This window comes from Anolis carolinensis, chromosome 5, assembly GCF_035594765.1.
Source record: "Anolis carolinensis isolate JA03-04 chromosome 5, rAnoCar3.1.pri, whole genome shotgun sequence".
Lineage (NCBI taxonomy): Eukaryota > Metazoa > Chordata > Lepidosauria > Squamata > Dactyloidae > Anolis > Anolis carolinensis.
In genome coordinates, this window is record NC_085845.1 from 162,521,814 (window position 1) to 162,546,224 (window position 24,411).

Below are 24,411 nucleotides of genomic sequence, written 5' to 3' on the forward strand. Positions count from 1 at the left end.
GAGACCCCGAGACAAAAGAAAAGGGATTGTATTTAACTACATGCCACTGGATGACAATCCTGGCAAAGTAATGAATTCCTTACGACCACAATTTGAAACACAGGAGAGTTTGGAGCTGGGCTGGAAAAAATCTCATCCTACAGATATGAAAACGTTATGTCACTGATGTATGTATTGTATAGTGAGAAAAAGCTGGACAAATGTGAGAAACAGAGATGCTGGAACAGAAAGGTGGGGGTTTGGGCAAAAGAAAGATAAGAGAAAGCAAAGGAAACTAGTGACTTTATAGATATAGCAGCATTGACAGGCACTTATTCTATTGAGGAAAATAAAAGGAAAATGACCTCAGGAGGCACGGAATAAAAGGATAATATAGCTAATTTGTGCCACCCTTCACACAGGAGAGCTGGGACAGGCTACGTTTTAGAGGAAAACCTTAGAATTAGTTTTGGAAAGTACAGCAGAAAAAAGTTAGGAAAAAAGACAGAATGTAACTTCTTTTAAAGATGCTTTCCTTTTTTTTGGAATTCCTTCCCTCTAAAGATCTAAGTGAGGCAATAAATTTAGCTTCCAAGGTTTTTAAGTTATATGACTGTTTTTGTCAAGGACAGAACGCCACAAGATAAGATATAACAGAGTTTATTGGAGTAACAGAACCAAAAATGCCCGTAAAAGACAAGGGCTAGGCAAACATTGGCCTTAAAAGTAAAAAGACACAAGGAAAACGTTCAAAAGATAAACCGGATTAAACCGGAGTTTAATCCGGGTTAAACCAAAAAAGCTTTCTTCAGCCTGGGACTTAAACAAACAAAAGCTGGTGAACAAAAGGTTCAAAGAAATGCAAATAACTGGCAGCAGATACTTCTCTGCTGCCAAAAGCTATGTTTGAGTAACTAAGAGGTTACGCCTCCACACAGCAAGCAATTTCCAGATACAAACGCAGCAGACAAGGGCAGAAGCGGTCAGCGAAGTTCCAATCCGGTCCGAAGGTCGTAAGGCAGGTACAGACGTTTGTAGTTCACCAGTTCCAACGATAATCACAGGAAGGAGAGTCCGAGGCCGTAGTCAGTCAGTCAGTCAGTCAGTCAGTCCAGAGTAAACAGATGGCGTCCGTCAAGAAGACGACGGAGGTCCAAGCTATTAAGATTAAGCACAGGTTGCACAACAAAAGCCCACACAATTCCTCCCGCCGTCTATGCCCAGTGTCCTTGGTAACTTACGTAGTCAGCAAACGAATCACACCCGTCTTCAGGAACTTCCCACACAGAGCCCAAGCGTTCGTCCAGATTACCTTGCCCAACGCAATTAGCCATTGCTTCCAAACCCCATTTTATGCCAGTTACAGCTCCTCATCGCTATCAGCTGTTCCCCTAATTCCGGGCGTCTCCTCATCACTTTCCTCATCAGAACTGAAACACCTTTGACTACGCCCCACAGCATCCCCAGCTGTGGATCCCGTTCCATCCCTCCAACTTGTCCACGGGTCTAATCCTGAAGGTCCCCAATCGCCTTCCATACTATCATTGCCAGTGGCACCCAAATCCTCCCTCACACGAGTCCATTCCATGTCATCCTCCTCTGAGCTAACCATCTCTTCCTCCATTCTCTCAGTAAAACCCTCAAAGGAGTCCTCGTCAGATGGTTCTGCAAATAAGTCCCGCAGCCGCTTCCTTTCTCGCTCCTCGAGAGTATCTGACTCCCGAGGAGTCTTACGACCACGTCTCCCAATATCGGAGCCATAAGGCTCAACCATAACAGTTTTCCCCATCTGTCTATTTGTAAATAAAACACATATATTTCAAAATGCCTTCAGCTTTCAAAGCATGAGTGGATAACTGTAAGAATGAGGGTTCGATTTCTCCTTCCTTACCCAAGTGGTCCACATTATCATATTGTGTCAGACAAGTTTAACCAGTTTACATGGGGTTGGTGGAATAATTTCTTGAGGAATAAAAAGTACCCTTTCTAGAGGTGCCAAACTCATTCATTTTCACCAGGCCACAGCAGCCTTATTGTTGACTTCAAAGGGCTAGTCATAATTCTGAGACTGTATAGATGTAATTATGTTGCCCTGGCATTGAAAACCTTGTGGGTCACATAAAATGGATTCAGCCCACATTTGACACATGTATTTTGGAGAGAAGAAGTCTAATCTTGCTCCTGCACAAGTATATGACCCAGATAATGCAATCTTTGTATTCAGGGCCAGGAAAAGGTGAAATGGCTTTTATGTCAAAATTGGCTGTAACCAAAGAGCTGACTTGGGTCTCAGGGCTTACTCCACAGATTCCTGTCGTCAATATTTATTTTTGTTTAAAAAAATCAAACTTTATATATTCATTATTCTATGTAATGCCCTGAATTCTGTGTTAGCTTTCAGGATACTGTGTGGGAGGGCAGAACATGACCACAACAACAAAAATCCAGTAGCAGTGTTTTAATATGCCTCGTGGTGATGGCATCAATCTTGCACTAATCCATCCTGACTTTTAAAGGCCAAAATGAGCACATTGAATTGAGTCTTGAAATATACAGGGAGGCAGCAAAGATATCCTAATGTTGGATTAACATAATCATGGCAATCAAATCTATTTAATAATCCATCTGCCACTTTCTGCCATACATGAGATGTCCTGCAGTCTCAAAAATCTTACTGTGCCACAACTAATAAAAATGTGTGTTCTTGGCCAACTTGTGCCAATTGCAGTGGGCAATTAGCTTAAGCACACAAGATATATTGGCCGTGTTCTTACTTTGCCAGGGAGATGTTTTAGTTGATATTTCTTTATAACTGGTTAGTTGTTCATGTTCAAACTAATGTTTGAGCCAAGTTCTCTATTTTCACTGGGGCTTGATGTCAAAGACAGAACGCCACAAGATCAAAGATAACAGAGTTGGTCAGATGGTGCTGCAAAGATATCTCGCAGTCTCTTTCTTTCTCGCTCCTCGAGAGTATCTGACTCTCGAGGAGTCTTACGCCCACGTCTGCCAGTAACAGAGCCATGAGGCTCAATCATAACACTATCCCCTCTCACAAAGGCCTCCTCCCCCGAAGGCGGAGAGGTGGCAGTGATACCCTCCGCTATAGCACCACGACGACTGGAGGTATCTAATTTTAACAGTGAACGATGGAAAACTGGTTGGACCTTTAAACTAGACGGTAAACGCAAACGAAACGCAACGGAAGAGATCTTTTTAACGATAGGAAAGGGACCCAAATACCGAGGCGCAAACTTTCCCCCAGCCTGTTTAATATGTTTGGAAGACAACCACACCAAATCCCCTTCTTCCAACTCCTCCCCTGCCTGCCTGCGGCGATCGGCCTGAGTCTTTTGCGTTGCCTTAGCTTCCAACAGTAAGCGACGGGCAACATCATGCAACGCAGCCATTTCCGAAGAGCGGTACACAGGGTCAGAAGAGACCACATTGGTCGACGGCGCCACACCTCCCCGTGGGTGAAAACCATACGTTAGCTCAAATGGCGTATGCTGACTAGACGTGTGCACCGCATTGTTGTAAGCGAACTCCGCCACCGGTAGCCACTTCACCCAAGCAGTGGGTTGATCTAAACAAAAACAACGTAAATATTGCTCTAAGAGCCCATTAACCCGTTCCGACTGACCATCCGTTTGCGGATGAAACGCAGAAGAAACGTTTAACTTAGTACCTAAGCACTCATGGAAGTGTTTCCAAAAGCGTGACACAAATTGCGGAGCCCTATCCGAAATAATCACCTCGGGAGCTCCGTGCAAACGATAGATGTGCTTAGTAAACAGTAAGGCCAACGTAGGGGCCGCCGGAATGGTTGAACAAGGAATAAAATGAGCCAGTTTGCTAAATAAATCCACCACCACCCAAATACAAGTATAACCCCCAGACTTAGGCAAATCCGAAATAAAATCCATGGAAATGATTTGCCATGGCCTCTCAGGAACAGGTAGCGACGACAACAAACCTCTAGGGCGCCCAACAGGCGTCTTACTCTGCTGACAAACAGCGCAGCTGTCACAAAAGCGCAAAATGTCTTGCCGCATCTTTGGCCACCAATAGCTCCTGGTGATAAGCTGCACGGTCTTGAACCTGCCAAAGTGCCCAGCCATGGGTTCGTCATGGTGGGCTCTAATCACCTCCAACCTGAGGGCCCCCACTGGTACATAGACCTGCCCCCTGCGTACCAATACTCCGTCTTGATCTTGTAGATGAGGCAGTATTGTACGGTTACCTGCTGATAACAGCATAAGTTGCTCCTGAGTCCACACATCGTCCCTCTGAGCCTCAAGGATCTGGTCATGTAACCCGAGCTCATTATCTACAACACATAGAGAGGCAGTAGGCAAGATGGTCTGACATACTACCTGCTCATTGGTCTTAAACTCCGGCTTGCGGGACAAGGCGTCGGCCCGCAAGTTTGCCTTCCCCTCCACGAACTGCACTTTGAAGTTAAACCTGGAGAAAAACAAAGCCCATCGGATTTGACGCTGGTTTAACTTTTTTGCTGTTTGCAAGTGCTCCAAATTCTTGTGATCAGACCTGACCATGATTTGGTGCCGCGCCCCTTCTAGCCAGTGCCGCCACACCTCAAACGCCACCTTAATCGCCAACAACTCCTTCTCCCATATGGTATAGTTCTGCTCGAATGGTGTTAGTTGCCGTGAGTAAAATCCACAGGGACGCAAGGTCCCTGAGGAATCTTTCTGAGACAATACAGCCCCCAACGCGTAGCTAGAAGCGTCCGCTTCTACCACGAACGGTTTGTCAACATCAGGATGTGTTAGTATGTTGTCTGATTGAAAGCTAGACTTTAGTTGTAAAAACGCGTCGTGAGCTTCCCGCCCCCACACAAATGGCTGTTTCTTACGCAGGAGCTGCGTCAAAGGCACCGTGAGCTTTGCAAAATTCGGAATAAACTCCCGGTAGTAATTAGCGAATCCTAAGAACCTTTGCACATCCTTCTTAGTCTTAAGCTCCTGCCATGAGTTGACGGCGTCAACCTTATGTGGGTCCATTTTAAGTTCCCTACCTGACACTACATGACCTAGGAACTCCACTTCAGGCACATGAAAGACGCACTTGGAAGCCTTGGCGAAGAGCCCATTGTCCTGCAGGACCAGTCAACAAACTCAAAATAAATGCCACCTTGCTAGTGTCTGTAGGGTAAGCATGAGCACTGAGCTGGGAAAAATAAAGCTCAACTTGTGCCAAAAAAGTTGGCAGCTTGCACCTGGTTCCGTCAAAGCGTTCAGGAGTCAAAACATGTCCTTTAACAGCATTAGCTGTTTGACTGACAGTAAAGGCCGTTTGTAATTGATCGAACTTAGCCCTTAACTCATCCATCGTCTTCCTGACGGGATTTATTACTGCAATAAACCTTTTTTATGGCGTTGGGCAATCTGTCAAAGACAGAACGCCACAAGATCAAAGATAACAGAGTTTATTGGATAACAGAACTCAAAATGCCCGTAAAATACAAGGGCCAGGCAGTATTAGCCTTTAAAAGCAAAAAGGGGCAAGGAAAAACGTTCAAAAGATAAACCGGATTAAACCGGAGTTTAATCCGGGTAAAAACAAAACAGCTTGCTTCAGCCTGGGGATAAACAAAACAGAAGCCGGGGAACAAAGTGTTCAAAAGAATGCAATTAATTGGCAGCAGATTCCTCTCTGCTGCCAGCACTGTGCTTTGAGTAACTTGAGTCACTCCTCCACACAGCAGGCAAGATTTCCAATACACACAGATCAGCCGAGGATTGAAGCAGTAGAGTAGACCCAGTTCCTTTCCGTAGTTCAAGCCAGAAGCAGACGTTTGTAGTTTCACCAAGTCCGAGTAGGGGGAAGTCAAGCCGTGGTCAGTTCAGTCCGAAATCCAAAGCAGGAGATGGCGTCCGTCAAGAAGACGACGGAAGGTCAAAGCTAATGAGATTAAGCACAAGTTTGCACAAACAAAAGCCCACACAATTCCTCCCGCCGTCTGACCCCAAATTCCAAAACAACTTACGTATCAGCACACGAAAACACACCAGTCTTCAGGAAAGCGTCCCACACAGATCCCAAGCGTTCGTCCAGATTACCTTGCCCAACGCAATTTGCAATTGCTCCCAAGCCTCATTTTATGCCAGTTACAAATCCTCATCACTATCAGCTGCCCTCCTTAACCCGGGCGTTTCCTCATCACTTTCCTCATCAGAGCTGGAACACCTCTGACTACGCCCCACAGCATCCCCAGCTGTGGATCCCGTCCCATCCCTCCAGCTTGTCCATGGGTCTAATCCTGAAGGTCCCCATTCATCTTCCATCCCATCATTGCCAGTGGCACCCAATTCCTCCCTCACCCGAGTCCAATCCATCTCATCCTCCTCCGAGCTAACCAGCCCCTCCTCCATTCTCTCCGTAAACCCCTCAAAAGACTCTTCGTCAGATGGTGCTGCAAAGATATCTCGCAGTCTCTTTCTTTCTCGCTCCTCGAGAGTATCTGACTCTCGAGGAGTCTTATGCCCACGTCTGCCAGTAACAGAGCCATGAGGCTCAATCATAACACTTGAGGAGCAGTTCATATGAATCCAGTCAATTATTTGATTATATTTTCCTAATACAATGTAAATGCTTCCACTGTAATTAGTACCTTATAAAATATAGTTTATTTTCCACTTGTTTGCATCACATTGTTGCTTGCCTTCATGAGCCCCCTTTTTTCTGTGGGCTTTGGATAGCTTGGTTCCATGGTTTAGGCAATGGTGATAAAAACATTGTATGATTCTATTATGAATGTCAACAACCAAAACTCTTGCTAAAACCTGTTTTCAAAAACTTTCTTTGAGATACATGTATAAATATGATGTGCTATCACATTAATATTAAAGCAACAGTTTAGTGTAATGCAGTGCAACCATTAATAGTTCTGCTGAAAAAGGGAAAATCTTATATAACTGTATGAATTATATACAAAATATAAATTATTCATTAAACCACAAAGAAAATATTAGTACAATTATTTCTTTCTCTTATTACAAAATGTCACACTTCCAGCCAGGAATGAGTAAAATAATGGCCTATTTAGTGGGGAATGATTTACTGCTATTGGCCTGCCGTCAAATAATTTTCCATCTATTGGTACAAGTTCTAATTGCCATCATTAAAATATTTAAAAATATTTGGGAGTGATATAAGCTAACTCCTAATGCTTTAAGTCTTAGCCCTAAAATGCATTATCACAGTCTCATTTCTCTTCTGCTACCTAATGTGAGTGTAATTTAAGTATTGTGAAAATAACTGATTATCATCTCTTTTAATCTCTGTTTTAAAGTATATATTATCTTCTGTAACCAATTTTCATATATCATGATATTGTTTTGTACAAGTTATTTCTGGTCATGGTGACTAAAGCAAGCTTATCCTGGGATTTTCTTGGTAAGATTTGCTTAGCGGGATTTGCCCTTGCCTTCCTCTGAGACAGAGAGTATGAAAGGGGTTTTTTAGTTAGGTCAGCAGAAAAAGGAAGAAAAAGGAAACTGTAGGGCTTCTGTGTGAAGGAGGTGGTGAAATATTAACAGGGGATAGGGAAAAGGCAAAGCTTTTTCCCCTATCTCCCAAAAAAGAGATTGGTGTTCAACCTGAGCAATATGGAGTGGACGAGGTAATAGGGGACGTGCAACCTAAAATAGGTAAAGTAGCAGCGCAGGAATACCTGGCTACTCTAAATGAATTCACATCTTCATGGAGCAAATGAACTGCATCCAAGAGTACTGAAGGAACTAGCAGAAGTCATTTCAGAACAACTGGCAATAATCCTTGAGAATTTTTGGAGAACAGGAGAAGTCCCAGCAAGCTGGAGGAGGGCAAATGTCCCTATCTTCAAGAAGGGAAAAAAGAGGACCCAAACAATTACCATCCAGTCAGCCTGATATCAATACCAGGAAATATTATGGATCAGATCATTAAGGAGGCAGTCTGCAATCACTTAGAAATGTTGTGATTACTAAAAGTCAATATGGATTTCTTTTTTAAAAATCATGCCAGACTAATAATCTTATCTCTTTTTTTGATAGAGTTACAAGCTTGGTAGATGCAGGGAATGCATATCCTGATTTCAGTAAAGCCTTCGACAAGGTCTTCCATGACCTTGTTGCAAACAGACTAGTTAAATGTGGACTAAGCAATGCTACTATTAAGTGGATCTGTAACTGGTGAAGCGGCTGGACCCAAAGAGTGTGTACCAATGGTTCCCCTTCATCCTGGAAAGAAGAGACTAGTGGAGTGCTGCAGGATGTCTTGGACCCAGTACTGTTAAACATCTTTATTAATGACTTGGATGAAGGTTTAGAGAGCATGGTTATCACGTTTGCATACCAAACTAGGAAGGATAGCTAATACTCCAGAGGACAGGATCAGAATTCAAAAGGACCTTAACAGATTAGAGAGCTGAGCCAAAAATAACAAAATGAATTTCAACAAGGATAAATGTAAGATACTACACTTAAGCAGAAAAAATGAAATACAAAGATGCAGAATGGGTGATGTCTGGTTCAACAACAGTCCATGTGAAAAAGATCTTGGGAGTCTACGTGGACACAAGTTGAACCAGGTGGGACTTTCTGGGGAAGAAAAAGGGGAGGCGGTAAGGGGTTTATATAATTGTAATGTTAACTGTTTCAAACCTATTGTATGAATTTTTCTGTTGTAAGCCACCTTGAGTTCACTTGACAGAGAAAGGCAGGCTAAACGTATCTTAAATAAATAAATAAACATGAGCCAATAGTGTGATACAACAGCTAAAAAAAACCAATGGGATTTTGGGCTGCATCAAATGGAGTATAGTGTCTACATCGAAGAAAGTCATGGTGCCTTTATATTCTGCTTTGGCTAGACCTCACATGGAATACTGTGTCCAATTCAGGGCACCACAGTTCAAAAGAGATATTGACAAGCTGGAAGGTTTCCAGAGGAGGGTGACTAAAATGATCAAAGCTCTGGAGACCATGCCCTATGAGGAGCATCTTAAAGAACTGGGTATATTTAGCCTGCAGAAGAGAAAGTTGAAAGGAGACATGATAACCATGCATAAATATGTGAAAGGATGTCATAAGGAAGAGCGAGCAGGCTTGTTTTCTGCTGTCCTGGAGACTAGGACTCAGAGCAAAGGGGTTCAAATTACAGGAAATGAGATTTCACCTGAACATTAGGAAGAACTTTCTGACTATAATAGCTGTTCAACTCTGTGCCTCAGCGTGTGGTGAAAGCTTTAAACAGAGTCTGGATGGCAATCTGTCAGAGGTACTTTGATTGTGCTTTTCCTGCATGGCAGGGGGTTGGACTAAATAGCCCAGGTGGTCTCTTCCAACTCTATTATTCTAGGATTTTATATTCTAGGATAATCAATCAGTGGGTTTCCAAGACCAAGCAGAGATTCAAACCCTGGTCTTTTAGAGCCCTGGTCCAACGCTCTAATATTATACTATGCTGACCGTCATTACTAGAGTAATGGCAGCTGATGAAATGCAAAATTCAAATTATGTTAACCGAAGGTGAATCTGCACTATCTAAATAATGCTATTTAACTGCCATGGCTCAATGTTATGGAATCATGGGAGTTAACATTTAATGGGACACCAAGACTCTTTAGCAGAGAAGAATAAAGACTACAACACCATTACATTCAATCATACTAGTTAAAGTGGTGTCAAACTGAATTAATTTGACAATATACATGCACCCCAATTTCCATTCACATGACAAAGGGTAGGATTGTCTCTTGCTCCATTTTTCTGAGCCTCTACATCAGGCATCCAGGTGTTTTGAACATCAACTCTCAGAATTCCTAACAGCTGGTAAGCTGGCTGGGTTTTCTGGGAGTATAAGTCCAAAACACCCGGAGGGCCGAAGTTTGCCTATGCCTGCTCTACATCCATAATCTGCTCCTGTGATTTCCTCCAACATTCTGGAGAAGATTGGAGGGTATGGAGGTATGTGACTATGGACAAGACAGACTACTGAATCTGCACAAAAGGACCCCATTAGATATAGACTGAAACTTGCATTGTATTGTTTTATAATACCCCCTCCCCCACTCCTAATGCCCATGGGAGATCAATGCATTAGTAAATGACTTTTCTGGTTCACTTGCCACTCATTGGCTACTTTGCTTTGCACAAAAAAACTTCTATAATATTTTAATTTAATACTAAGATTTTAGACAAGTGAATATGGATATATGAGGAAACTAGTTTTTTGCTTGATAAAGAAATAGCCATTCCTCTTCCTGCTGCTGAACATCTCTTTAGATTACAACATTAGGGAAATATTGAAGCTGTTGTTATATCAGTACCAAAATGTTACAACTTGACACATTAGTGTAAAATAAATTTGATGGCCTTTGGGTCCTTTCTTAAATGAAAAGGAAGATTAGGCTCAGCTATTTCTCTCTAGTGTGACCCTTAAATTGCCTGAAGAAGAAAAAAGTTAATTGTTTGGAGAAATGTGAATTCTTTTTAATAAGTTTTCTCTCTGCTTTCCCCCCTTCAATTCCCAGGCCCCAAAACATTTGTGGATTTTTTGATTCTACATTTAATCAAATTTATCTCTGAATATGTTATTTCTATATGCAGAGAAATATTACACTTAAGCTTGGATTCTGAGGGAGCTTTTAGACAGCTTCATAATCTGGGACAAATAAATGGAACAAAAAATCACGGTACCTGACAGAAAATCCAAACATGGAGCTGTCAGTCACGGTAAATGTTCTCCCGCCATCTTGACATGTTTGTTTGAAGCAATTTTAGAAATCTGCAAGATGGATGGGGAAAATTCAGTGGAAGTTTACTTTTTAAAAAAATGTACACCCTGAGATGTGCTGGACCTCTTAAGCGCCGATGCAGATATCTGAATGTACACACAAGCAGATTTCTTGTCATTATCTCTCTTCACCTTTCTGCTGCCTTTACTTTTTCTCTTAAGAACCCTCTTTCCCTTTTGAGTCACTTGCCTCCCATGCTGGTGCCCACTGAATAAATTCAAGCTCTGTTTAATTTTAGAAGAAAGGAATGGTTACAGAGAGTTCTCATGGGAGTTGCCTTCCAATTGTGCTTCCATTTAGCCACCGTTGTGTCTGTGACTCCATTTGTTTACAGCCCTCATTAGCTTTCTTGGGATTTTGAAATGTGGACATGTACTGGAGCAGCCCACACCAGCATATAGGAATGAAGTCACATGTTTTCCTTGAGTGCAGAGATATACAGTCATGCAAATATATGTATTTTTTTGGCCAAAATTGGGTTTTAAGTGCACCTTTTTAACACGTGTTTTTCAGCCATTAATATGATTCCCTTAGCATTTTCAGCAAATGTCTCAGGAAAGTCTATCTGTCAAGGCTTAATGGTACCACCTAGTTCTTTGTTGATTTCCACAGCTGAAATGGGAGAAGTGAGAAATGTTTCTATTCTCTGGAGGAAAATAGAAATCTACACTTACCCTTCTGGCCCACTATCTCAAGACAATTCATTCCATCCATACTTTTTGCTTCTTGAACTCATGAATCACATAGGATAGGTTCTGTGTAGGAATAACAGGGATGTAAGACTGAATGGATGACCATTCCAGTAAAAAAATATTTATCATAACCACAGATCCAGGCCAAAAGGAGAAGACAGAAAATGTAGAACATATCCTATACATTTAGCACCTCACACTCCCTATTCCTTTCTTCTATTCTTCATTCTTATAACTGTACAATGCTGCCTTCCTCTGCTTCTGCACTCTACCACTTGCCCAACCCAACCTCTTTTCCTCCTTTCCTTTCCTTTTCTCCTTAACTCAGGTTGCCAAACCTCCCTTCTTTGGAGCACTATGTTCAGTTCTGGATGCCTCATTTTAAATAGGATATAGACAAGTTGAAACAGGTTCAGAGAATGGCAACAAGGATAATAAGAGGTATGGAGAACAAAACATATAAAGAAAGGTTGAGAGAGCTGGGCATGTTTATCTTAGTGAAGAGAAGACAGAGAGGTGATATGTCTGTTCTCTGCTGTCCCAGACAGTAGGTCTAATGCTCTAAAGTTACATGACAAAAGATTTTAATTGAACAGTGCAAGGAACTTCTTGACAGCCAACAATGGAACAAATTACCTAGAGAGGTGGTAGTCTTTCTTTCTCTGGGCATCTTCAAAAAGAGTCTGGACAGCTTCCAGCTGGGGGTGTTTTAAAAGGAGATCCTACACTGAGACAGGAGATTAGATTCAATAGCTCATGGCTTCTTTCAACCATATTACATGCACCATGACACACACCTTTCAGATGACGATGACAGAAGAAGAGTGCATGGGTCAACTACTAACTGACATTGCAACTTACAGTCAAAGTCAATATTGAATAGTAGCCAAAATAGAGGGACACCTTTCATTGTTGGTAATGCTTCTGTTGGGAAAACTGTTCTCTGTGCCATATTTCATCTAAGTAGTCCTCTTCCTCTCACTACATATGTAAAACTTTCCTTCTCTATCCCACCTCCACACCACAAACCAGAGGCTATAAATTCCCCTTGAAACTCAACTGCAGCAAAAGGTCTCTCACAACTTGCAAAATACAGTAATTATGTGTGCTTCCAAAAGGGATCTAGAATTGCCACAGATGAACATGTCTAGCTATAAGTTTCAGAATTTCCAGGAATTCTGACCTATTTATAACCTTATGCATTTACTCATGACATTGATACATAGTTCATTTGATAACTAGGAAAACATTTGCTCATAAGAACTACAAATACTATCACTGCTTTCCTGATAAAGAAGTGTAGCATTTCAAACTGCTACCTTTTCACGAATCTTTTCATAAGACTTTGTGTGCACATACCCCTCACACATAGCCACATACTCACTATTTCCTTGTGGCAGCCTAGCATTTATAAGACAAAAGTAATATATCTCCGTTCTTGATTGGAAGAGCCTGCTTCAAACCTTGAGAGTCTTCTGTATATATAAATGTAATAGAAGGGAAATGAATTGCCAACATTAGCATCTGAAATGAACTTGCTCAACTGTGTGCACCCAGACAAATCTCATTTTCACCCTTTTGCTAAAATCAAACTTCATTCATTTCCTTACATAACAATTTAGTTCATTCTGCTGCATCTGTTGTTAAATAAGTGGTTGAAATGAAACTGCTTATAATCTTTAGATTTCACATTAACAATAAGTATTTGCCTGTCTCTATGTGTCCTTCTTACTACCCTGTTTCCCCGAAAATAAGACATCCCCAAAAAATAAGACCTAGCAGAGGTTTTGCTGAATTGCTAAATATAAGTCCTCCCCCAAAAGTAAGACCTAGCAAAGTTTTTGTTTGGAAGCATGCCCGGCACCCGCCAAACAAAACACCAGAACTTGCAGGATCGGTAAATGTACATACCAGTTGTACATGGAAATAATGGTAATAATATATTAAAATGTTATATTATTTATATTTATACAGTAGTAACAAGAAATTCTTGACAGGAGTCATTGTTTGTCTGGTTTGGTTATGTTGGTTTGTGATGACAACTACTGTATAGTATATAATAAATGTTCATTTTTTTGTTCAACAATAAATGTGAATTCTTCTTCATGGAAAAATAAGACATCCCCTAAAAATAAGACCTAGCACATCTTTGGGAGCAAAAAATAATATAAGACACTGTCTTATTTTTGGGGAAACACGGTATATCTTTACATCTTTTTAGGCCATGTGTTCTAAACCACTGCTCTGACCACAAGCGATTAAGAGTTTAACCTGTGAATAAGCAATTCTAAATTTTATGAAGAGTTAAACGGGGCAGTGTATCATATGATAATACTCTTCAGGAAAGCTTTGAATGAATAGGAAGCCTTATACTCCCTAACTCTCTGAGAGCTAAACATTTGGGCAGGATACAATTTGGTGTCACACCTGGTTTCAACTAACTTCAGGGAAAACGTTTAAGCTCTCACATCTACTACAAACTGCCAAAGCCACATTCTCTCTCCCCCTCCCCTCCCTCTCGTCAAAACACATATAAGAATCTCTGTCTTAGGTGGAGGGATGTCACCTTCTCCCAAATTTGCATGTTAAATAGTATTTTATAATCTAGATTCTCAGGACCCTAGTTTTCATTTATGAAAACATTAAGCAGTGTCTATCTTTTGGAAGGATTCTGTCAGTGGTCACCATTTACTATAATCCAGTTCAGTATTGTTGAAGCAAAAGGCCTTGCAGAGAAGGACATGGTGGTATCTTTTAACCTCTAAACCCGGCTCATGCCAATATTTATGTGTCGGTCTTGAAAGTGCCTCAGAATGTTTGTTACATGATTGAGACACATGACTATGTGCTTACATACATATGCCAGGGAATTACAAAATACCAAACAAAGGGAAGCTATGAATTAGGAAACATGAAACCTTATTTTCAAGGTTCATCAAATATCTGAATTTTCACTACTGCCTTTGCTACCTAAGATTCTCCCTCCTGATTCCATTATAACCAAGATGCTTAAATGTAATCCTAGGATGCTCTCACCCAAATGTTAGCAGGTTCTGATGGACAAAAGAAACTAGGATAGTAAGGGTCAAGGGATCAAGGGAAGAGCTAGCACACTAATCCATACTAATTTTCTCCCCATATAGTGCCTTTCCTTTTCCTTATAGTGTCAATCATTTCATGTACTCAAATGACCCCAGCATGCATTCAGTAAAACCACAGAAGGGCGGGGGAATGCATCTATCAGCATCTGTCCCGTATTACCAAAATAAGGGACAGGTTTGACAGCTGGCAGCATCTTGTGTGGGATTAGTTAAGGTGTGTGGGTGTCTGGACACCCAAATATCATGTCAGCTGACTTGCCTTGCCACCTAACCTCAGAAAAAACTGCATCTACAAGGAGATTTAAGATGCCTCATTGTGAACAACTGGTAAATGTGAAACCTCTTATACAACTGAGACCCGTGTGAACACATTGTTAATAAAAACATTTAGTTTGTGCTAAAACTTGAGTATAAAAACCTGATTCAATTTAAATTAATTCATTTGATAACTAAATGCACATATGACCCTATAAGCCCTCAGTAAACACAGTAAGATTTTCTAAAGTAATAGAGGCATAACTTAAAGCCTGTAAGTTTATTTATTTATTTATTTATTTACCTTTTTTATATTCCACCTTTCTCTACCCCGAGGGGGACTCAAGGCAGCTTACAATGGTACTTATACAGTGCCTCAAACATAAAAACAAAAGTATAGGATAAAATTAGGTTAACATTGATACATACACAAAAGCATAGATAAAATACATTCCAATGATAAGACACGTCATCCGAAAGCAAGGTCTAAGCCATTCCATATCAAGTTTACAATTTCTGGATAAAATTATTGCACTGCGCTCTTTCCTTCATGGGCCCTCTTAGCAGCTCGAATTGGCCAGCTTGCTAGAGATCCTAAAAGATGGGGGATCACTTGCTAGTACGTGAATAGAAGAGGAAAGGCAAATGAGGTTTCAATGATGAGGAAAGGAGACTGACACTAGGAACAGTAGGTCACATCAGAACCAATGTTATTGGTGGCAGGGGCAGACTGGAAGCATCATGGAAGGGTGGCTGGCAGGAACTGAGATGGAGGAAGGCAGCACCAGTGTTCCCCAATTGGTCCATGAACCTGAAGCATGCTCTCGATCTAGGGTAGCTATTAGAGGTGTGCGGAATTCTGGAGATTGATTGGGAATTAGGATAATTTTGATGATTCAGGACCCGCTCCAAAGCCTTACTACAATGAAACACCAGCCACCAAATCTTTTGGCTAAATTCAGGAAAGATTTGTTGATGCTGGCTTATTTTTCATCATTAGTATTCTGTTTATTTGTTTTGCAAGCACAAGCAGCAATCTCTCTGCCCCTGGATAATCCTAAAGAGGCCCTTAAAAACTAGTAAAAGGCATCAAATGGGCAAAACGGACCCAGGGTGTTTTGGTGACATTGCCACTAATAGGTCTGGGGAAGGTCAATCAGCTGTTGAGGGGCAGTTCTCCTGGAGGCAGGTGAGCCATGTCCATAATGGGAAATGGAAATAAGTCTTTGATTGGTTTAGTTGTTTCAGTCTCTGGTGAGGAGGAAATTCATTGGGAAAAACAAGGGCGAGGGGTCTTGATACAAAAGGTGAAGATCTTCTGTAATCAAGTATTCTTTTTTATCAAATAAAGGAATTTAAATGAGTGTATATGCATTTAGTTCCAGTTTCCATGGCCAGGCATCTCTCAGCTTGATGGAAACAATCAGCAGAACAAGTATCAGTCAGTCAGCAATATCAGATCTAGAGTGGAAACCGCCTCCTGATTTATACATGTATACAATGGAACTTGATTGTCACCTTTGTCTAGGAATGTTGCCCAGCCCCAGATAGCCAGGAAATTCCTCAAAGCGATGACTCCTCATTAAAATAGATTTGTACAAGGGTAAGCCAGGGAGAAAGGAATACAACAAGTATATAAAATTTATCAGAAAAGGATACATTTTATCAAAGGGCTAGGTAAGGAAAGCCTTTGCATGAGATTCACCACTGCAAATATGGTTCATATGTGCGCTGATACATATCACTGCATATCTGTGGACCTTTAATTTAAAAAATTAAAATGAAAAACAGACTTTTGCGGGAAGATTATGGCTGCTGGTCTGACTGCCAGCCCGGGTCTAACATTAGGCTGCAAGAATCCCATGGCGAAGGGAAAGGAAAGTATTTATTTCATTTGGGTGTCCTTGAAGAACTATAAATCATTGGGGTGGGGTGCTGTGTTTGACAACATATAGACCTCAATGTCTATATGTCTTCAAAGGAAGACAATAAACTAGTTATTATGTTTCACACACACACACCCAAAGAAGACACCCTTGTTTAGGCACTTTATAGTTACTTCTGTAAACAAACAGCAGAATGCTGTGGTCTCCTTCCTGAAACCTATGGTATACCCATAGCCCATCAATTCCCTGGAGTGTCTTAGAGATTAAACTTTATTACACTTACAAGTATAAGCATGTTCTAAAGATCATTAGGAAGAGGCATCTAAATAAGGTGCATCTAAGTTTTTATTATTATGGCCAACCACTTAGTTGTTCCACTATCTAAAAATGGAAGCTGTGATTGCCTTGCCCCCACTTCTCGTTGAAGTGCAGAAGAAAGGTCTTTGCGCTCCCATCATGTATCTTCTGTTTGCCCTCAGTAGCGAAAAGAGTGTAATGAGCTCATTATAGAAGAATCTTGCATGATAGCTAACAAACCTTGTGCAGGATCTGAAGTTGTTAGTAACTGTCAACAGCTTTCAGCAGTGACCCCCATGATTACTTGCTTATCTCTTTGACCTGGACCATTGGAGGCAGCTGCTTGGGAAACCAGAGCGAAGGCAACCATACAATGTTGCTAGGCAGCATTTGACTGCTGATGGTGTGTCCTTTCCCCCCTGTGGGTATGAGAGGTTTGCTTTTCTTCATAACATTCTGGTTTCTAAAATTAGCCTTTTTGTGTGTTCTTGAAATTATTTCCTTTAAGATTCTTGACACTTCTCAAAATAACCTGGGCAACGGCTTTTTGAATCATTTCACTTGTAAATTAAAATGGTAATCGCTCCTTTGAAGCCACATTCATCAAAGTGATGCCTTGAAGGAGCTTACACCTTGTCTATAACTTATAACATCTGCCTTCTAATATATCGTTTCCAGGTGAGAAAGACAACCTAGAGTTTTGGTGTGTGTGTGTGTTTTTAAAATACATTGTACATTTTAATTAGAGCAAAACTAATTTTACCTTTCAAATTAAAATGCTATGGACATTACACTTTTTTATTCACCAGAAAATATTCTTTCATTTAAAAAAGCCAGAATAGAGTAGATTTCTCTGCATTATGTGTGTGAATGTACAGTGATGCAGAGCTTGTGCTGTTCTGTTCATTTTTTATTTATCAATTTGTATGTGGTATGGTAGAAGCCCCCGGTGGTGCAGCAGATAAATCACTGAGCTGCTTAACTTGCTGACTGAAAGGTCGGTGGTTTGAATCTGGGGAGCGGGGTGAGCTCCCACTGCTAGCCCCAGCTTCTGCCAAACTAGCAGTTCGAAAACATGCAAATGTGGGTAGATTTCTTCAGCTTAGAAATTGAGATGAGCACCAACCCCTAGAGCTGGACACGACTAGACTTAATGTCAGGGGAAAACCTTTACCTTTACCTTTATAAAAAGACATACATTAAGAATTAAGGAATGACATCCCTCGAGGACAGTGGTTCTCAACTTGTGGATCCCCAGATGTTTTGGCCTTCAACTTCTAGAAATCTTAACTACTAGTAAACTGGCTGGGATTCCTGGGAGTTGTAGGCCAAAACACCTGGGGAACCCACAGATTGGGAACCACTGCTCTAGGACGTTCCTTAATGTTGGAATTTTGATTAATAACAGAACCACTATTACAAATCTTTTCAGAGGGAAAATAAACTCCAGGTTCCTCCCCTAAGCATTCTCAATGGGAATTTAATGTGAGGCTTTTGAGATGCTCCTATAATAAGACCATTGGGAATTAGAAATTCTTGACAAAACACTGAGAGATCCACTAGTACATCTTTGACTTGAAATGTAAGCCTTCATACATATCAATCTTACATGCAAGAATAACTGTATCATTTAGAATTAAAATCACTAGAAACACTGCAGTTTGCAAAGACTTTTCATAGTTGAAGATTTATTCTATGCAAAAAAAAAAAGCACATGGCATTTTTGTATAGAAATGGGTATGTTCAGCATGAAAAACAAGTTTCCTGCAGGGAAAATTAAATAATTTTGGTGCAGAAATATTACTGTGTTACAGTGATTCTAATATGCCTTTGATTGTAAGATACAGCATTTTGTGAGCTCTGAATTTTCAAAGAAAATCTGAGAAATCTATTTTACAACATTTTATTTGGTGTTTCCTGAATATTCTTTCCATTCCTATTCCTGCCTACACTAAGTTTACATAAGCATAATTCAGGAAGGATCCTATCTGACATGATCACATATTGTAGATTGTACTGGGTATCTTGTTCAATTCATTGCATCCATGAGAACAAGATGCAATGCAATCTGAATTCCCTGAAACCTACCTAGAGTCCAGATGAAACACAAATTACATACAAATTACAGGCCATAGTGCCACTGAAGCCCGAAGACTAAAACTTTTGTAAACAAGCGGAAAGGTACAATTTAAAGGCAGGCACATAGTTTCCATAAGGTGCTCACTGGAGTGCTTGTATTCTTGTACTTTATAAACAATCTACATGAAAAATGCATTAAAAGGGTAGGAATACTGTTGAAGAGAATAAGTGGTTATAATAACGGAGACCTCCTACTTTAGTCACAGCATGAACGCATGAATATTTATTTCAAAGTCCACAAAATAGAAAAATGCTTATGCTTTTATTCTCTGGCATGTTTGCATAACCCCCCAGAGCCTTTGATTGAATCAAGGAGCTTTTTTAGGTGCTACTGAGTACTTTTATGAATGTAATCCAGTTCAAACCATCTATCCTGAATGCTAAAACTTTGCAAATTCACATTTATTTGCGTAATTTTGTAAAAATAAAAAGGATCTTGATTCATTTAAAAACTCCTGATACATAGAAATACATGGAACAGTATATATAGAATTGGTCAAATAATCACAAGCTCAAATAAAATGCGAGATTAATTAATAATATGAGAGGAATGAAGGACAAATATCCTATATTAAGGTATTATTGCCTTGAAATTCCAAATTCTTTCAAATATAGAAGTCTGAAGAATTAAATGCTTTCTAAGATAGTGTAAGTTGAGTTTCTTTTTGTTCATAGGAATTTATTTTGTCTTAATTTCTTGCATGAATTAGTAATGTATACAATATAATTTGAATTAGTGATGTATACAATACTGTTAGGGATCTGTAACTATAAGTAACTAAGTCATTAAATAATTGTGCAAGCAGGAAAAGCAGTCAAACCACCCCCAGCAGATGCCTGTACAGCCTTTGAAATAACAACAACAACAACAACAACAACAACAACAACAAAAACAACAGGAAACTTACTAGATAAACTGGAGCCCCCGATGGCGTAGTGGACTAAAGCCTCGTGACTTGAAGGTTGGGTTGCTGACCTGAAAGCTGCCAGGTTCGAATCCCACCTGGGGAGAGCGCGGATGAGCTCCCTCTATCAGCTCCAGCTCCATGCGGGGACATGAGAGAAGCCTCCCACAAGGATGGTAAAAACATCAAAAACATCCAGGCGTCCCCTGGGCAATATCCTTGCAGACAGCCAATTCTCTCACTCCAGAAGTGACTCAAGTTGCTCCTGACACGAAAAAACAAAAAAACAAAAAACTAGGTAAACTTACTGCCACTCAACGTTGCCTACCTCACAAGATTGATTCAAATCCCAACAATTGCTTTAGAAAAAGAAAACATGGAGAAGGAGGAGGAGGCACAAGGCGGTAAGCAGAATTCTGGGAAATGAAGTTTGGGAAGGCAAGGATTCCTGTGACAGATAATTCCAACAGCCCTGCCCTAAACTACATTTTCCAAAAAATTAAAAGTACCTCCAGGCACTATCTCAAGCAGATATTGACAGGCATGTAGCCGGGGGGGGGGGGGGGCACCCCCCCTGAAATTTTCAACACCCCCCCCCCCAAAAAAAAATTCTGGCTACGGACCTGAATTGTAGCAACCCTATACATTAACCACCTTACATTGAAAGAAAGGTCAAACAACAATAGTTCAATTAAGAACAGATAGTGAATTATCCCAGTGAAATGCATATAAATATTCTTGCTGAGGAAACCTAGCAAATCACATTTGCAAAGAAGTAGAGTTCATTTGTTTGTATTCCTCCAGACTTTATGAGTAGCCATTAATAAAGAATAATGAAAAGAACCTCTTTAAAAATGCATGAAGGTCAAATGTGTTTTCCTTATCAGCTTCAAAAAATTTGATGCACTTTCTAATTTCTTTCTGTTGTAGCGTGCAGGGTTGCATTGATCTTCAGGTGTGGGAGGACTGTTACAGTTGAAGTCTGTTTCTCCGGCCCTTTCTACAGTGCCATATAAAATCCAGATTATCTGCTTTGCGCTGGATTATATGGCAGTGCAGAAGGGACCTGAGTTGGATGACAGCATTAATTAAATTGTGCTCTAAGAAAATGAAAGAAACATAGAAGAATATTTGCCTCTTTAGCAATAAACACTTTGCACTAATATATACAAAGTCTCCTCTTTTTCTGCTGCCTTTATTGTTGTTATTGGTAGCAATAGTGGTGGTTTCAAAACGATTATCAATAATTCAATAATTCAATAATAATTATGACTGTCATAAGGATAACAGATAAGATCAATGTTGGCCCTTATTCAAAAAAGAATTCAACAGCAGTCTCACTTGGTATTACAAGTCTTGAATAGATAAACCTTATTATGAAAAGTTGAGCCTGACTTCAACAAGTACATGCAACAGATGTGGGATATGGTTCATAAACAGGAGATGAGACCAATTGATCTAGGCACTTGACACATTCATACTCTGAATTATAGGGATAGGAACATATTTACATAATTGTATTTGCATTAATGGAAGCATCGGCAAAAAACCATGCATGTGTCTAGGCTTTAAGGTCTGTACGATTTGGGCATATGTCTGATGTGTGGTAAAGCCATGCATGTGTATAGGAGAACTTTAAATAAAGCTCCAGATACAAATAGAGAAACACACACCCACAGGGACAACTATGAACCATGGGGTTTCAGCCTGCTACTCAGAAATGACCTACTTAAAAATTTTACTGAAAGGATCCTGAATTGTCTATAGGAGCAGTAGGTATGCCTTTCTTTTATAGGTGAACATTCAAAATGCTTAGATTTGCTAGACCACTGTGACTCAAGCTAGGATTTAATGTTACAGATTTGCTAGTAGTTGCTACCTGTGGTGCTGTGGTTACAATTTCATAATAACCTTCTATGCTAACCACACTGCAATGGCTTTAATTATTAAGTATTTTAATTGTTGGGTCTTAAGTATTGTCTGCTTTTCTTATTTGCTAGCCAATGTTAGGATCATGTAACCATTATCATTACTGCTTTTTACCATCTGGTCTATCATTTCAATAAAATTTAATTTGCTTTCATTTTGAGTGTATTGTTGGTTCAAAGATAATTATGACTGTTCTTTGGAGCTCTGTACCAAGAGCGGTTTAGCATAGGAGCCCAGAAGCCTATGCCAGCAGGATAAAAACAACTGATGTCTTAAACAGGAAGCTTATTTTAATTCAGGGTTGATACTTAGATGGACAACTTCTTTTTCAATTTCTCCATTCAGTAACAAGCCCTTAATGCCTTTGTATCAACAGTAGGAGCAGGATGCCATCCCTTGCATTTCATTTGACTTACATCACTTGTTGGGATATCAAACAGACAGAAATGTCAAAGTCTCTAATTTGCCTCTGTCTCTGAAATATCGAAAGGGGAAAGAGAGCTTCTGCAAGACTAAGCAGTTATGTCAAAAGATTTTATATCCATTTTTTCACCATGCCTAATTTTTAGTTTGCATATAAAATCTAGTTTGATTTATCTCTGTTCTCTGGACGTATCAGGAAAGCTAGGCACACTGCATCCATTATTTATGTACAGACAGCAATGTTTGTTGCCTAATGGAATCCAACAGGAATTGAAAGATTAGTAATCTCAGTTTCTGTATTATGAGAATAAACCCTATGTCATCTGAGTCAGCAGTTCAAATCTCAAAGAAATATGTCAGCTGGAGTCCCATCAAAACTAAAAACAAGTATTGAACTTAGATGGGATACATTGGGGCAACTGGAAATATACTGGTGTGGTATAATAGTTTGAGCACTGAACTCTGGAGACCAGAGTTGGATTCTCCACTCAGCCATTGAAACCCATTGAGTAATATTGGGCAAGTCACACTCTCTCAGCCCCAGAAAATCTCTTGATAGATTTGCCTTAGAAGCACCATAAGTTGGAAATGACCTGAAGGCACACAACAACAACAACAATAACAACAACAACAAATGACAATTTCATGGATGGGAAACATAATTGTAAACTAGACACAGGGAAATCTGAGACATTCCCTGACTTCCTTGTGTTAGGATTGGGTGTAAAGGAGATGCCTACTCTTAATATTCTAGTCTAGTCTAGTCATATCTCTATATTATTTATAGAGTAACTGGTTAGGTCACGTCTACACAACCTATAATCTCTTACTCATTCCCATGCTGACTGTCTTTCACTACATGCAAATTATCATAAACAACTATGAACATATGTGCATTAGTATCAAATACAGTACCAACAGAAACATGCATTATGTCAGCAAAACAAATAATAATAATAATAATAATAATAATAATAATAATAATTTATTTATTTGTTTGACCAGTCATATGACCATTTCAAAGCGACAAATAAAATTAAAAAACAATGAATGATCACTGATCTGTTTTAACTTCTCCATGTTTGGTTGTGAGCCTAATGGTCTTCTCTTTGTTGCAACAATTCAAGCATGAATGAATTAATTTTTGACTCAAAATTTTACTAGCTCTTCAGTGAGGTACACTGTGTCCCATATCATTAGCTGTGCATCTGTCACTAGGCCAAGCTACAGTCCTCTGAGTTTACACTAGCATAGCATGTGTAGTAGAGCCTCAACAGAATGTGAAAGAAAAATATATAAATAAATAGCCTTTTATTCTCTTGACAGTTCATAGAGAAGTTACCCCTAAAGGCCACCCAGGCCAGAGAAGGTACACCTAAAGGGCACCCAGTCCACAGAAGGTACCCCTATAGGTCACCCAGGGCAGAGAAGGGACCACTATAGGTCACCCAGGGCAGAGAAGATACCCCTAAAGGTAACCCAGGCCAGAGAAGGTACACCTAAAGGTCACCCGGGCCAGCAAAGATACCCCTATAGGTCACCCAGGACAGAGAAGGTACCCCTAAAGGGCACCCAGGCCAGAGAAGGTACCCCTGAAGGTCACCCAGGCTAGAGAAGGTACCCCTAAAGGTCACCCAGGCCAGAGAAGGCACGCCTTCTTCTCTCTGAAAAAGGTCCACCTGAAGAAGGTCTACGAGAAGGTCTCCCTGAAGAAGGTCTACCTGAAGAAGGTCTACCTGAAGATCTACCTGAAGAAGGTCTACCTGAAGAAGGTCTACCTGAAGGTCTACCTGAAGAAGGTCTACGAGAAGGTCTCCCTGAAGAAGGTCTCCCTGAAGAAGGTCTCCCAGAAGAAGGTCTCCCTGAAGGTGGTCTACCTGAAGAAGGTCTACAAGAAGGTCTCCCTGAAGAAGGTCTCCCTGAAGAAGGTCTACCTGAAGAAGGTCTACGAGTATGGACTGGTTGGATCTTCTTGTGATCCAAGGCACTCTCAGAATTTTT

The 24,411-nt window shown here is 40.3% G+C and overlaps 1 long non-coding RNA gene across 1 annotated transcript; it reads right to left on the bottom strand.

Annotated features, from left to right (window-relative positions):
- Window positions 1-623: 623 nt before the first annotated feature.
- On the bottom strand, window positions 624-1,748 carry LOC134299580 (uncharacterized). Its single transcript, XR_010006784.1, has 2 exons — window positions 1,221-1,748; window positions 624-1,137 (listed from the first exon to the last, which is right to left on the bottom strand). It is a non-coding gene; the product is annotated as an uncharacterized LOC134299580 (long non-coding RNA).
- Window positions 1,749-24,411: the final 22,663 nt, after the last annotated feature.